This window comes from Poecilia formosa, unplaced genomic scaffold (assembly GCF_000485575.1).
Source record: "Poecilia formosa unplaced genomic scaffold, Poecilia_formosa-5.1.2 Scaffold211, whole genome shotgun sequence".
Classification (NCBI taxonomy): Eukaryota; Metazoa; Chordata; class Actinopteri; order Cyprinodontiformes; family Poeciliidae; genus Poecilia; species Poecilia formosa.
In genome coordinates, this window is record NW_006800150.1 from 865,830 (window position 1) to 877,961 (window position 12,132).

Here is a 12,132-nt window from a genome sequence, read left to right on the forward strand (position 1 = left end):
TTGAAGGCTTCAAATTACAAAGTCAAATTTCTTTTATGTCACATTTGATTAACACAGTGCTTTTATAACAGCTAAAGGGAACATAGAGCTATAAAATGCCACTAGGTGCCTGGAAAATACATACCACCTCCCCTTGAACTATTAGTGCCACTGGCTGTGGGACCAGTTCATCACTGTGGACGAGCTCGACCCCACTTTCCTGTGCAGAATTATTTTATTTCAACCACATTAGAGGGTGTTTGAGCATTAAACGTTATGAAAGTCATAAACTTTTCATTCAGTGCTCAAAGGTTGTCCTTCTGATTACTTTTGGAACAGAAGTTGTGGAGCAGGAGCTCCATCACTCAACTACCACACCCATGTTCGACTGGTAGTTTGGCCAGTCAAACTACTGGCCAGTCACTCACTCCTCACAGACTGTAAAGCTTCTACTTAACTATTTAACTCAATCCACAGAATATTTTCTGAAGAGTCCTGGGTATCATGTTTTTCTTTTTCTTTTTAAAGCTAATGTGAGACAGGCCTGTTTGTTCTTTTTGTTCGAAGGCGGTATTGATCACCGCTCCCTTTTCGATCTAAGCGCCAGTGTATGGCGCAGTCCACACAAATGTTCTTGCATGCTAGCACTTCCCTTTGCGTGAGACTAATGCACCAATGAATGACTCAGCAGATATCAGACAAAAAAAGAAAGAAAGAGAGAAGGAAACACATGATGGGTTCTTCCTAAAATTCTTAGACATATGAGACAGCACTGATGCATTGCACCTGAATGAATGACCTAATCCCCCTAACTATGACCTGCCCACCTGCAATTACATCATTATAAACCTTGATTGTGCAAAAGGAAAAAATCCTGCAGCAAGATAGAAAAAAAAAGAAACAGGGAACACAACATCAACATGTTTTACCTGCTTTCGGCTTGGAAGACTCACTTATTAGCTTTTTATTATTTAAAATCCAGCAATTTCAGGGCAACACACTGAAGCATAAAGAAGCATTCACCTGTAATGATCAACTGCATTTGAAGATGGTCTTTTAGACCAACTTTTGTTGTTTTCTTGCAAACTCATAAGTAATTCGGTCCTACATTTGGTTTTCCAAACGGATTTAATCAACTGATAAAATCATGTCTCCGATAGGGTCCTGTGAGATTGTCAAATATTTTCAAAATATTACAAATAAATTGCAGTAAATTCTTTCAAAAGCTGTGATTATTCCACAGATTTCTGTGAAATTATAGGGAAACAGAATCATGATTTGAATTTTGTATTTTTGTCTGCTTTCCTGCATTTGGATTCATCCTGCCCCCTGAATCAATACTTTACAGAGCCAACTTTTGATGCAACTACAGATGCAAGACTACAGGGTTACATGAGTACTAGCTTTACACACCAAAAGACAAAGAAAAAAAAATCACATTCTTCTTTGTAAAATAGATGGAGGTCGGTCAGGTTGGATGGAAAGTGTCTGTGAAGATCAGTTCTCGAATCCTGACAAAGATTCTGGTTTCAGCTTAGACCCAGATTTAGACTGGACTAATTTAACACATGAAATATGAATCTGCTTTTTGAATGCGCAATGAAACTCTGATGTGAATCAAAAAGGTGAACTCTGGTGCGCCTGAAATCATAGGTCTCCATTTGGTTGAAGTGAACTCGACGCGGTTTCAATGTGAATGCCAAGCGGACCGGAGATCACTCCAGAAGTGGGGGAAAAGAGTTGACGAAGATCAGACATTCTTGCTAAAGCTTTTAAAAGAGGGTGTGCTTTAACTCTGCTATAGCTAGGAAAATAATGTGACGAAAGCACCTGTCAGATTGTTTCGGAGCAAACAACTGAGTCAAACCACATCACAAACGAGTAAATAAACCAAATGTCTGTGACTTGTAGCTCCACGCCCTGCTGTTCTTTTCTCTATGCTTCAATGAAAGAGTGTTAGCTGACATTTCTGACACGCTGCAGATGGAAGATTCCCACTGCTGCGCATATTTTCAGCCCTGTGATCACCAACAGCTCAGCAGCTACAGCTACATGAGGCTGAGCAGAAGGCACATCCCAGGTCAGATAGTCTAACCACCACTTTCAACTCAGACCACAAATTACATAAAACAAGACGGTTTGGGCATAAAGGAGGACGATTAACACAAGCCACATTAAAACGTTTACATCAAAAGTCCCGTCTCTCATCGTCATGAACATTACTGTTGACGAACATTTTACCTGCTCCCAAATTACAAAATGAGCTCAGTGCATTAGAAATAATCATTTGCTTTACACATCCGAAACACTGTAATTTGGCAGCGTGTATGGAATCTTAAAATCAAAGTTTGTTTACGATCGGAAACAGTTTATACTTTAATTAACTCAGATGACTGAATTGTGTCACTCTACAGTTCGCATTCACTCTACTTCTGTTGTAATTTAATCATTAATTACTAATAGTCTGTTCTTTTTGTAACGTTTCTCTTGGCTACGTTTCCATAGTCCCGTACGTGTCTGCAGGGACTATGGATGTGTCATCCAATCAGGTTTCAGTCTCTATGCACTACCAGGGACAAGCTAATCTGCCTAAATCTGTCAAAATCAAAAGTGTGGTCGTACTTTAATAAAACTATTGCTGGGTTGCAGACACATGACCGGGATGACACGCGAAATTCAAATGGAGGTCCAGAAGTGGATTTCCCCAGTTCAAAACAAAGCAAAATTGACCACAACCAGTAGCTAATGCCCTAAATGGGCTGGAACAGCGGTCTCTCGAAAAAATATGCATCTATTTAGGATATGAACTGTATTATCTCGGTAAAAAAGACTTCTCTTATAATCTTTAGGATTTACCCGCATCGAGGCGATCAACATAACTAACTATCTGGAGCTGCAGACCTCATATTATACGATGAGTCAGAAGAAAGTTTTCAAAAGCCTGGAGAATACAATTATTTAACTTCAGGTTGGGTCAAACAATTAGGATCAATTGGATCAGTGAATTGTGCTATTTTAAGTAATTAGTCTACCATAACGATGCTATCGCTAACAATGAACTAACCCATGTTATTTTATGAGCTTGGATCTCCTGGTAAATAATTTATTTAGCTTCTGTAAACCCAAATTCATGCGTTGTACGTTAATGTTGAGTCGCTGTAGGACGCTGGATTCAGGTCCAATGTAGGTCAACGATTCGCTCCGATCTACAGAGACTCCGTGTTCGTGTCTGTTCGTGACCAGACACGAAGCATGTGGGGGAATAGTAACAGCTCACTGTGACTGTATGGCCGGATAGGTTATATTTAAATTATTTATATATTTTTTTCTTTTAAGAATGAAAGTCCCACTGAATAAACATTATATTTTCTGTCCGTGACTCGGGACTGAGCTAGCTGCTAACAACATTAGCACTCTGAGGACAACCATGCTAGGACATAAAAATAATCTTACCTTACATATGAATGCTTGTCTTTCTAAGTAAATGTCTGATGAAATATCTTAAAATTTAACTCCCTTGGCACCAACTACCATCGAAACATGAAAATAATGTTTATCTTTCTCTCTATTTGAACGGTCGTTCAGGACAGACTTTAGACATTTTGATGCTGGATCAATAAATAGGCTGCATTTACTTCCTGCCCTCCATCTGCATTGGGTGACTTGCTGTCATCTGAAACCCAGCAATACAGCAACAATTTTTTTTTTAAACCAATCAGCTTTCAAATTTGCCCCACTGGGCCAACTAGAATGTCCACAGTGTCGTCAGAGGTTTTCTGGCCTCTGATTGGATGGTCAGAGCAAAGCTAGCACCTGCAAATATTGCTAGCAAAGACCGTCCTCAAAGATCTGTTGCTCACATTAATACTTAATTAATTTGTTTTTATTTTATGTCCACAATGTATGGCAGAGAAGGAGAAATTTATTTGAAAAAAAAAAAAAATTCAAGGCGGACTTTTTTCAGAAGAATTGGACATCGTTAATAAAATAAAGTTAAAGAAGCATTGAACCCTGTAACATGACCAATAGTGAGAAGCGGGCCAAACTTTGTACGGAATGATGTCAGACACTGAGGGTGTCCTTACTTTTCTTGCTTTGTTTGGTTGTTTTATTCTGTTAAATGAGTAGAACAAGTTTAATGTTTTTGTTACTTATGTGCAAATGAATCCCTTATTTAGCCAGAGGATAAATAAAGTAACATTAGACAACAATATTTTTGAACGTTTCTAAAGAAACAACAGAATTTTTAATTGGATGACCTAATTATTTTTTTGTAACTTGACTCACTTTGTTTTTCATGTTTAACTCCCCAGAGGATGTCAAAAAACTTCACGTGTTTATGAAATACCAATTCTCTTCCTTCCAGAAATAGTCTGCAGTCCCCTAAATAACAGCCAGAGCAGCACTTTCCTTATCGGTGTTAAGCCAACCGGTCTCTAGGGAAACACACATATAAACACACACATGGTGGAAGTAATTAAAGCAAGTGGAGCTAAATTGAAGTATATTGAACTCATCTCTCACGCGCTTCCCGCTCTGTCGATAGATCACTCGCCAAGCGCTATTGACTGCCTCCCACTGCAAAGCCCTCTGAGCTCCCTGTCAGATGGTACGACGGGCATGATGAGATACACAAGATGTTTTAAACTACTAAATCACAGATGTGTTTTTTTTTTTTTGTTAATTTCATGATTTCCTTTTTTCTGTTACCTGATTTTTTTTACGTTTTGCTACCAGTTCGTCGTTTCCAAATCCCTTTATCTTCCCTCCTTCTTGCCGCGGTGGATAATGATTTTTGCCAAATGAAAGTCTTGCACTTCTCCGCCTCACTAGATTAGCGGATCAATGTAACTGCATTTGTGTGCTCACTGAAGGAGAGATGCTTCCACGTGTTCAGAGTGTACAGTCATCATAAAAACCCAATAACACAGGTGTTCCTACAGGGACAGGAGGAAAAAGTGACAGCAGAGATTTTCTCCAAATGGCAAAGGGGAGTAGAAAGTCATGGATTTTTTTTCTTTCTGCACTGAGTAATTGGTGTGGATTTTCCTCAGGGTCTTGACATGACAAATGTGTGTCAAACGCATCATTGATGGCGGAGGAGAAGAATGCCTCTGCTGCTCCTTTGAAATGCATTTCCCCTGTGTCTTCAGTCCCAACTGCTTGATGTGAATTCAGTTGAAGATTAATTGATTATCTCAAACGCGTAATCAATTCTAAGTGGGTCGACGTGTTTGCCTGCAACTGTGTGAGTGTGCTGTGAAGCTGTTTACACGCTCATATTTCAGCCTTCTAGTACTTTATAAGGGGATTTCAATGTTTTAAAATGACACACAACTTTAACCCTGCCAAATGCTAACTCCTGCGCACCTTTGTGTGTATGTTTAATATATTCTTGTCTTATGCTATTCGCTTCGTGCAGATTGTCTGGACTCTGGGCTGTTGACAAACGATTGTGTTCTGGATGCATGGACTCTGTTGAAGTTTAAAATTTTATCCAATTGCTAACACTCGACCGCGATGTATGTAATGTTCCAGTTCACTATGAAGCTTACCGGAAATTGCCAACCATCCTCCACAAGGCAGCTGTTAATGCTAATTCAATGTTTGGAAACGTGGCCAACATGGACTGAACGGCTTCGTTCACCTCCTGCACTGACTGCTGAAGGTACATGTGGACTGCAATACTAAAACAGAGCAGGAAATCGATGTAATCGTTCACAACTTCTCCTTCTGTCTGCTGACTTGAGACAAACCAAGTGAAGGGGAGAAAGCCCAGGATGTGTGATAAGTGACACTTTTTCTGATGGGAATACCACAGAAAGGCAATGGCCAGACAAAAAAATGGTTACAGTTCTGTGAAATACATCTATTTCAATACGGCTGAAAAAGCGCAACAACATTAAAAAAAAAAAAAACAGGTTCCATTATGTGAAATTATTTTTTTTCCCATAATTTCAATTTGCGTAATTTCGTGGTTAATGGAAACACAGCTTGTGAAGGCAGGTGAGGGAGTGTTGTATCTCTATTGGGTTATACCAACACTTTGACCACTTCAGTAGCTGCTGTCGCGTTAAAACCCACCTGTGGCTATCAACATAATTAGCTAACAAGTGCTATTTACTTTAACTTCACACTCACATTTCAGTCGTCGTTTGATCACCATGTTCTACAACTTCCAAATATCCATCTGTCTTTAAAAGCAGCACCTGACCCATGCCCAGATGCATCAACAAACACTCGCACACACAGGTCCGGGCCTGCCGTTGACAGGCTTCTGCCCGCTGCAGAGGGCCTATCAAAGCAGCGCGGTTTCCTGCTGTTAGTGTGACAGCTCTTAAGCTTCACACATGAAAGACAGGCAGGGAAGTTCTTTTTTTTTTCTTTTACCAAACCTCACCTCAAAGCAACTGTGGGAATGGATGTGCATGTGTGTGGCGGTGTTTATGAGGATGTGTGTGTGACTGTTCTTTTCAGAGAGGTGTAGACAGCGGTCAGGCTGAGAACCTGCCAGGTTTCTAAAAGCAAAACATGACTTCACAACAACAGCGACCCGGGCGTCCTCGGGGCATCAGCCTGCTGCTCTGTGCTAACACAAGAACGAAAAGGGATTGCTTCTCACGCTTTTAGACGATCACAGGAGTTCAGACAGTGTGTGTTGTTATATAGGCTGGTGCCTATCTCCAGCGGTCTCTAGGCGAGGGGCTGGTACACCATGGACATAAACACAATGCTGCACATAAACAATGTAATATTTACATTGTTTTCAACATTGTTTTTCAGTCTTTGTTTTTGCTCTGACAGCACAATGCATTTTTTTTTTAAAAAGAGGGTAACCCTCTCGACCCCACTAAGGAACAAAGGTGTAAAGAAAATGGATGGATGGAGGGTGAAAAACAAACATTTGGTAGCTAAAAGATGATTGTGTGCCTCCATTAAAAGGCTTTTTGCACACAAAAATTGTTAAAAAAAATTTAAGCTGGCTGCACAAAAAGTCTCTTTACTCCTTGCTAGCCAACATTTTGGGCCGACGTTACATTTAAAATCCCAGATATTACACCAATAACAGGAATTAGAAGGTAACCTTAGTCAGGAACTGTAATAGCAGTCATCTGGGATTTTTGTAGGACTTCTTTGTGGAAGTCATCAGGTTTATATGTGTGTATTTGTTTATGTGGTTGCTAAATATATGTTTAATGTTTGTCATTAGACATGTTTGTTGTCTCACTCAAGCTCCAATTACCCCAATCAGCTCGCCATCCGTGGAATAACTGAGATGGCAATAAAACCTGATTCTAAAATGTTCCTGTTCAGGACACTGACTTCAGCTTTTTTTTTTTTTTATTGACCAAACAGATTTTCAGCTGACTGTGATCTTTGTTCTCAAGAATCCAGCTACTTCACAACAAAAACATAAAACACTCACACACACAGGTTTCACGTGTTTGATGGTGTCTTATTGTGTCACCAAGTGTTTCTGTTTAAATAGGGAGAGATTTGAAGGAGGAACCCGAGGTGTTTCTAGTGATGACAGCATACATACCTGAGGAGTTACGGCACAGGGGAGATGACACACAGTATGTGGAAAAGTGTCAGAGAGTTTGAATGTGTGCGTATGTATATAGATATATTTTTTAGATATGTTACATCCATTATTAGTGGTTAATATTATGTTTATTTATGGGAAATATCTCTGTCATATTTGGTGGTGTAGTATAACAATCGACAGCACTGAGAAGAATTCATTCAGAAAGTTGTGCTTTCATTAGCGGTAAGTGGAAAATTGTCATCATTTCTCTGAAATGTCTTGTTCCATTAATAGTCATCACTCGTCCATCCATGATTTGTTGTATATTTAACATCTAATGGATCCTTGAACCGCCCCATTTTTTGGTGACAACTTTTAGAATCAGGATGAATGTGATGCAGCGGATGAATACGGATATTGGACCGAATGGGGGAACCTGGGCAGACACTATCCATACACGGGGAAACTCTACCACCGTGCAGCCCGTGCTCTTTAGATAGAAGCATCAAACAAATAAAACGACCACTATTAAAACTAAGCAATATTTAGCTAATAATAACTAATAAAAATGAGCAAATACACTTTATAAACTAATTAAAACTACCTGAAAACTACCTGAATAAGACACACAGAAAGTCACAGCTAAATAAAACCAGGTAATGCTGAAAAATCCAAAACTAACTAGACTTCCCTTAACTAGCCCCCAACTCTCTGATAAATCTAAGATATCAGAGACCATGTTAAAGTCTACTGTGGCTGCTTTCTTCTACTGTCTTTATACTGGCGCAGATGTGATGGAGTGATTGCAAAAATGTTGCCAGTGTAAATGTGTTGCCTTATGGGGTTTAATAGGGAACTTAGCAACTAAACATACTGATTGACCAATGAGCAAGTCTGAGTTCCTCTATAAAAGCTGGAGTTTGATCATCCTCCTGGAGCTTGAAAGTGAGAGTCAAGGTGGAAAACTGTTGCTGCCAGTCAGTCTGGAGACGGTCAGGAGGCCATTTCCAAACAATTCGAACGAAGCCCGAATTGTTTGGGCGGTCGTTTTCAAAGACCGTCCACTATTTGAAAACACTTAAGACAGTTGTCAATCTACCCAGGGAATCGTACCTAAAGATCAGACCATGCCACGCCCAAAATACCTGCAAGGAAAAGAAGGAACTAAAGTTGATCTTACACTCCTCAGAAGGCATGCTAACCCTTGACGTTCATGACACCAAAGGTTGTAGAGACAAATCAAGCATAGTTTGTTTGGAAGCATTGTCAGGAGAAAGTCTGTTCTCTCTGGAAAAAGTGGCAGCACATCTTAGGTTTGCAACATTGCATCAAAATTAGCCACCAGAATTATGGAACAAGGTCCTTTGGACAAGTCAGACCATGATAGAGATGTTCGGCCAAAGACCAAACAAAGCACATTGACACAAATATCAACTGTTAAACTTTGTGGTGGAGGGCTGATGATCTGGGCTCGTTTTGTAGTCAGTCACTTGACGTGGACACTCCTCTGTAAACCGAGGCATTCAGGAGTCAAATGCGAGGCCATGGGTGTAAATGGGATAATCGACAGGAAAATGATTTGAAACTTTACAACCGAATGGCTGGAGATGAAAAGAAATGTGTTGCCTTGGTGTAATCAAACTGCAGCCCTCAACCTGGTTCAGATGGAGGCCAACAGACCTCAACAAGCTAACGCAGTAGCTGTGGAGAAGAATTTTAACGATGTTCTCCGCAACAATGTGACACACTAGGGGAGCTGCGCGGCAGTTTTCAAGTTAATGCTGCTAAAATTGGCTCTGCAAGCCTTTAAATGACCCCGACTGTACACAGACAAGCAGATGTCGTAAACATGTATCTGAAAGGCATTAATTGGTTTCCTCTTTCTAGGTCCCATTTCTCCTTTAGAACAACAGGAATCCATGCTGATCTGGCGCATCGAGTCAGCACACGCTCGGCCCTCTGAGCGTCCGCAGCGCGCTCGTGATTTATCTCTGAGTGACTTTGTACGTTTTAATCACTCAGAAGGAACTCATGCAGGCACACGTCGAGACTCAATGACAGGTGGGCTTGTGCAAGAGAAAGAGAGAGAGAGAGAGAGAGTGTGTGTGTGCGCGTGTGCGCGTGTGTGTGTGTGTGGGGGGGTGTGTGTGTGTGTGTGTGTGTGTGTGTCCCACATTGGTGCTTGAAGTCAGACGGTCCAGCACGTCCAGGGTCCCCTTTGAAGGTGTGTTCATGTACACAGACAGACACACACACACTGACCAGCTGTTTCTCTCTTCCACCGCGTTTGATGTCTCGACTTTTTGAGTCGCTCTGTGTCCTCACCTGTTACTGTAGCTCCTTACATCCCCGTCCCCAAATATAACATATACATTACTTCTGAAATAACAGCTGATTTGCCACCAATGCAAGATTTTTCTAAAGCCTGAAATCTTGGAAGAATTTTACTGCAAATGCCTTTATGCACCACATATGCAGAGTGTTAAAGCTCTTCTCCACAAAAGTAGAGGAAATTCTGAAATCCTGGGAAGGACGGAGATGCAAAACCAGACTTCAGGGGTGGAGACTGCAGCACATTGCTAACATGTTGATTGGCTCTGCAACTGTTGGCCTTCCATGGTTTATATTGGGATTTCATGTGGCCCCACCAACATGAAGTAGTACGTCACTGCAAAACGGGACGATGAAATGATTGGTTTACAGATTCCTTATTAACATAAATATAAACAGTGTGGTGTGTATTTGTATTCGGAGTGTGACATGTCATATTTCGGCATCGATCCAGTGTAAAGAGTAATAAAGAGTATCAGTATCTGCAATACTGATATTGATGCTGATGCTGACGCTCTTGATATGTCATAAATTCTCTGGCCTTTAGGTATTTTGTAGCTTTTCCTTTGAATTATTTTCTTAAGACTTAGGACAGAGCAACCCTCCCAACCCCACTAGGGACAAGGGTGTATAGAAAATGGATGGATGGATTGTGTGATGGATGGATTTGGACAAAGTTAGATGTGTCCAAAATACTTTAACAACATATTTTTCCATTTTCAGTTTAAGTGTATTTAATCAAGCACAGCACAGTGAATAATGTTACATGATAAAAAAAAACAACAAAAAAAACAAGCAGCCGTTGTTTTGTACGAAGTCAAGCAGCCGTTGTTTTGTACGAAGTTTTATTAGCCACATGCTAATTTGCAAACTCAGTCCTTGGTTGGAGCTTTATTAATATGACAAACAAAAGCAAAACACGTTTGTGTTCATTTTTTTCTAAATAAACAAAGTACTAAAACGTTGATGGAAAGGTGAATGAAGTTGAAAGCAAGACAGTTCTAGAAAAAACAACATGTTAGAAGCTGCAAAAGACGGTTGTGGACAACTCTAAATATTCTCGTGGTAGAATGGCCTAGTCCAAGTCCAAACTTAAATACATCTGGAAATCTGTTTTGCATAAAAAAGGTTCTGTTGTTCATCTTTAAAATGTTCTATCTTCGGTAAAAAATACCGAATCAACACTGAGCAAACTTTGCAACAATGTAAAGCAAACAGCAGCCGTTTGCAAGCACACGCAGTCACAAACATATCCTTGTGTCACTTAAGTATGATAATTATTGTTTAGATTCGGCTCCGTGTTTCTGTGTCTGCATCACCCTAAGTTGTCTTTTCTTCCACAGATGTTAATGATGTTGTTGTATTGTCGCACACAGACGCAGCGACTCTGCAGCACGGATCGGTTTCATGAACAAACTCTCGTCTCTGTCAGTAACACGCGCTCTGAAAAGTAGCTGACTGAACTGCGTTCAACCTTTCCCCCACCCACAACATTTTAAGATCAGTGAGTATTTAAAGTATTTGCACAAGGCTGAGGTGGAGTTAAATATGCCAGCTATGTTGGCTCAAACCCTGATCCACATATTCTTTCTTTTCTCTTTTTTTTTTTTTTTTACTGGAGCACTTTAAATTTTTCTGGATATCCAACGCATTTGAAATGTATTTTAAAACGTAGCAGATGCTTTTTGATATTATCAAGCTTAACTTTGTGTAATTGTACTGCAGGTGGATTGTTTGACTAATAATATTTTTTTTTTTCCAATTTGGCGTATCTTGTGTCAGGGTTTTTTTTTTTTTTTCCCATTTTGCCAAATTTAGAAAAAATTCTTGACTCCACACACATTTAATCTGTCTTTGCTTTTTGGTCACATTTAAATTGTTCACAAATAACATCAGACAAAGATAACCTGTGGAAATTTGATAAAGTGGAGTTTTTGGATGAGTATTTTATTTTTTAGCACCAAAACAAAAACATTAACTTTTACTTTTTTTTTTTCTTTTGAGCCATTCAGAGATTGACTTGCAGGTGTGATTTGGATCATAAGGAGCAAAATTCATGGTTAAATTCAGTTAATTTATTCAGGTGTTGAAGTATTAAAGCAGCCAAAAAACCACCATGCTACCACTATTATTTTTGATATAACATAATCTTGATATAATGGTCTTTTACCAAATTCTGTTTGGTAAAATAATATTATATCAGATATCACTAATAATCAGACACTTCCCAAAAAGTCCTGCTTTTGTCTCGTCAGGTTACAGAAATTTTTTGCAAAATTTTTGTGGATCATTAA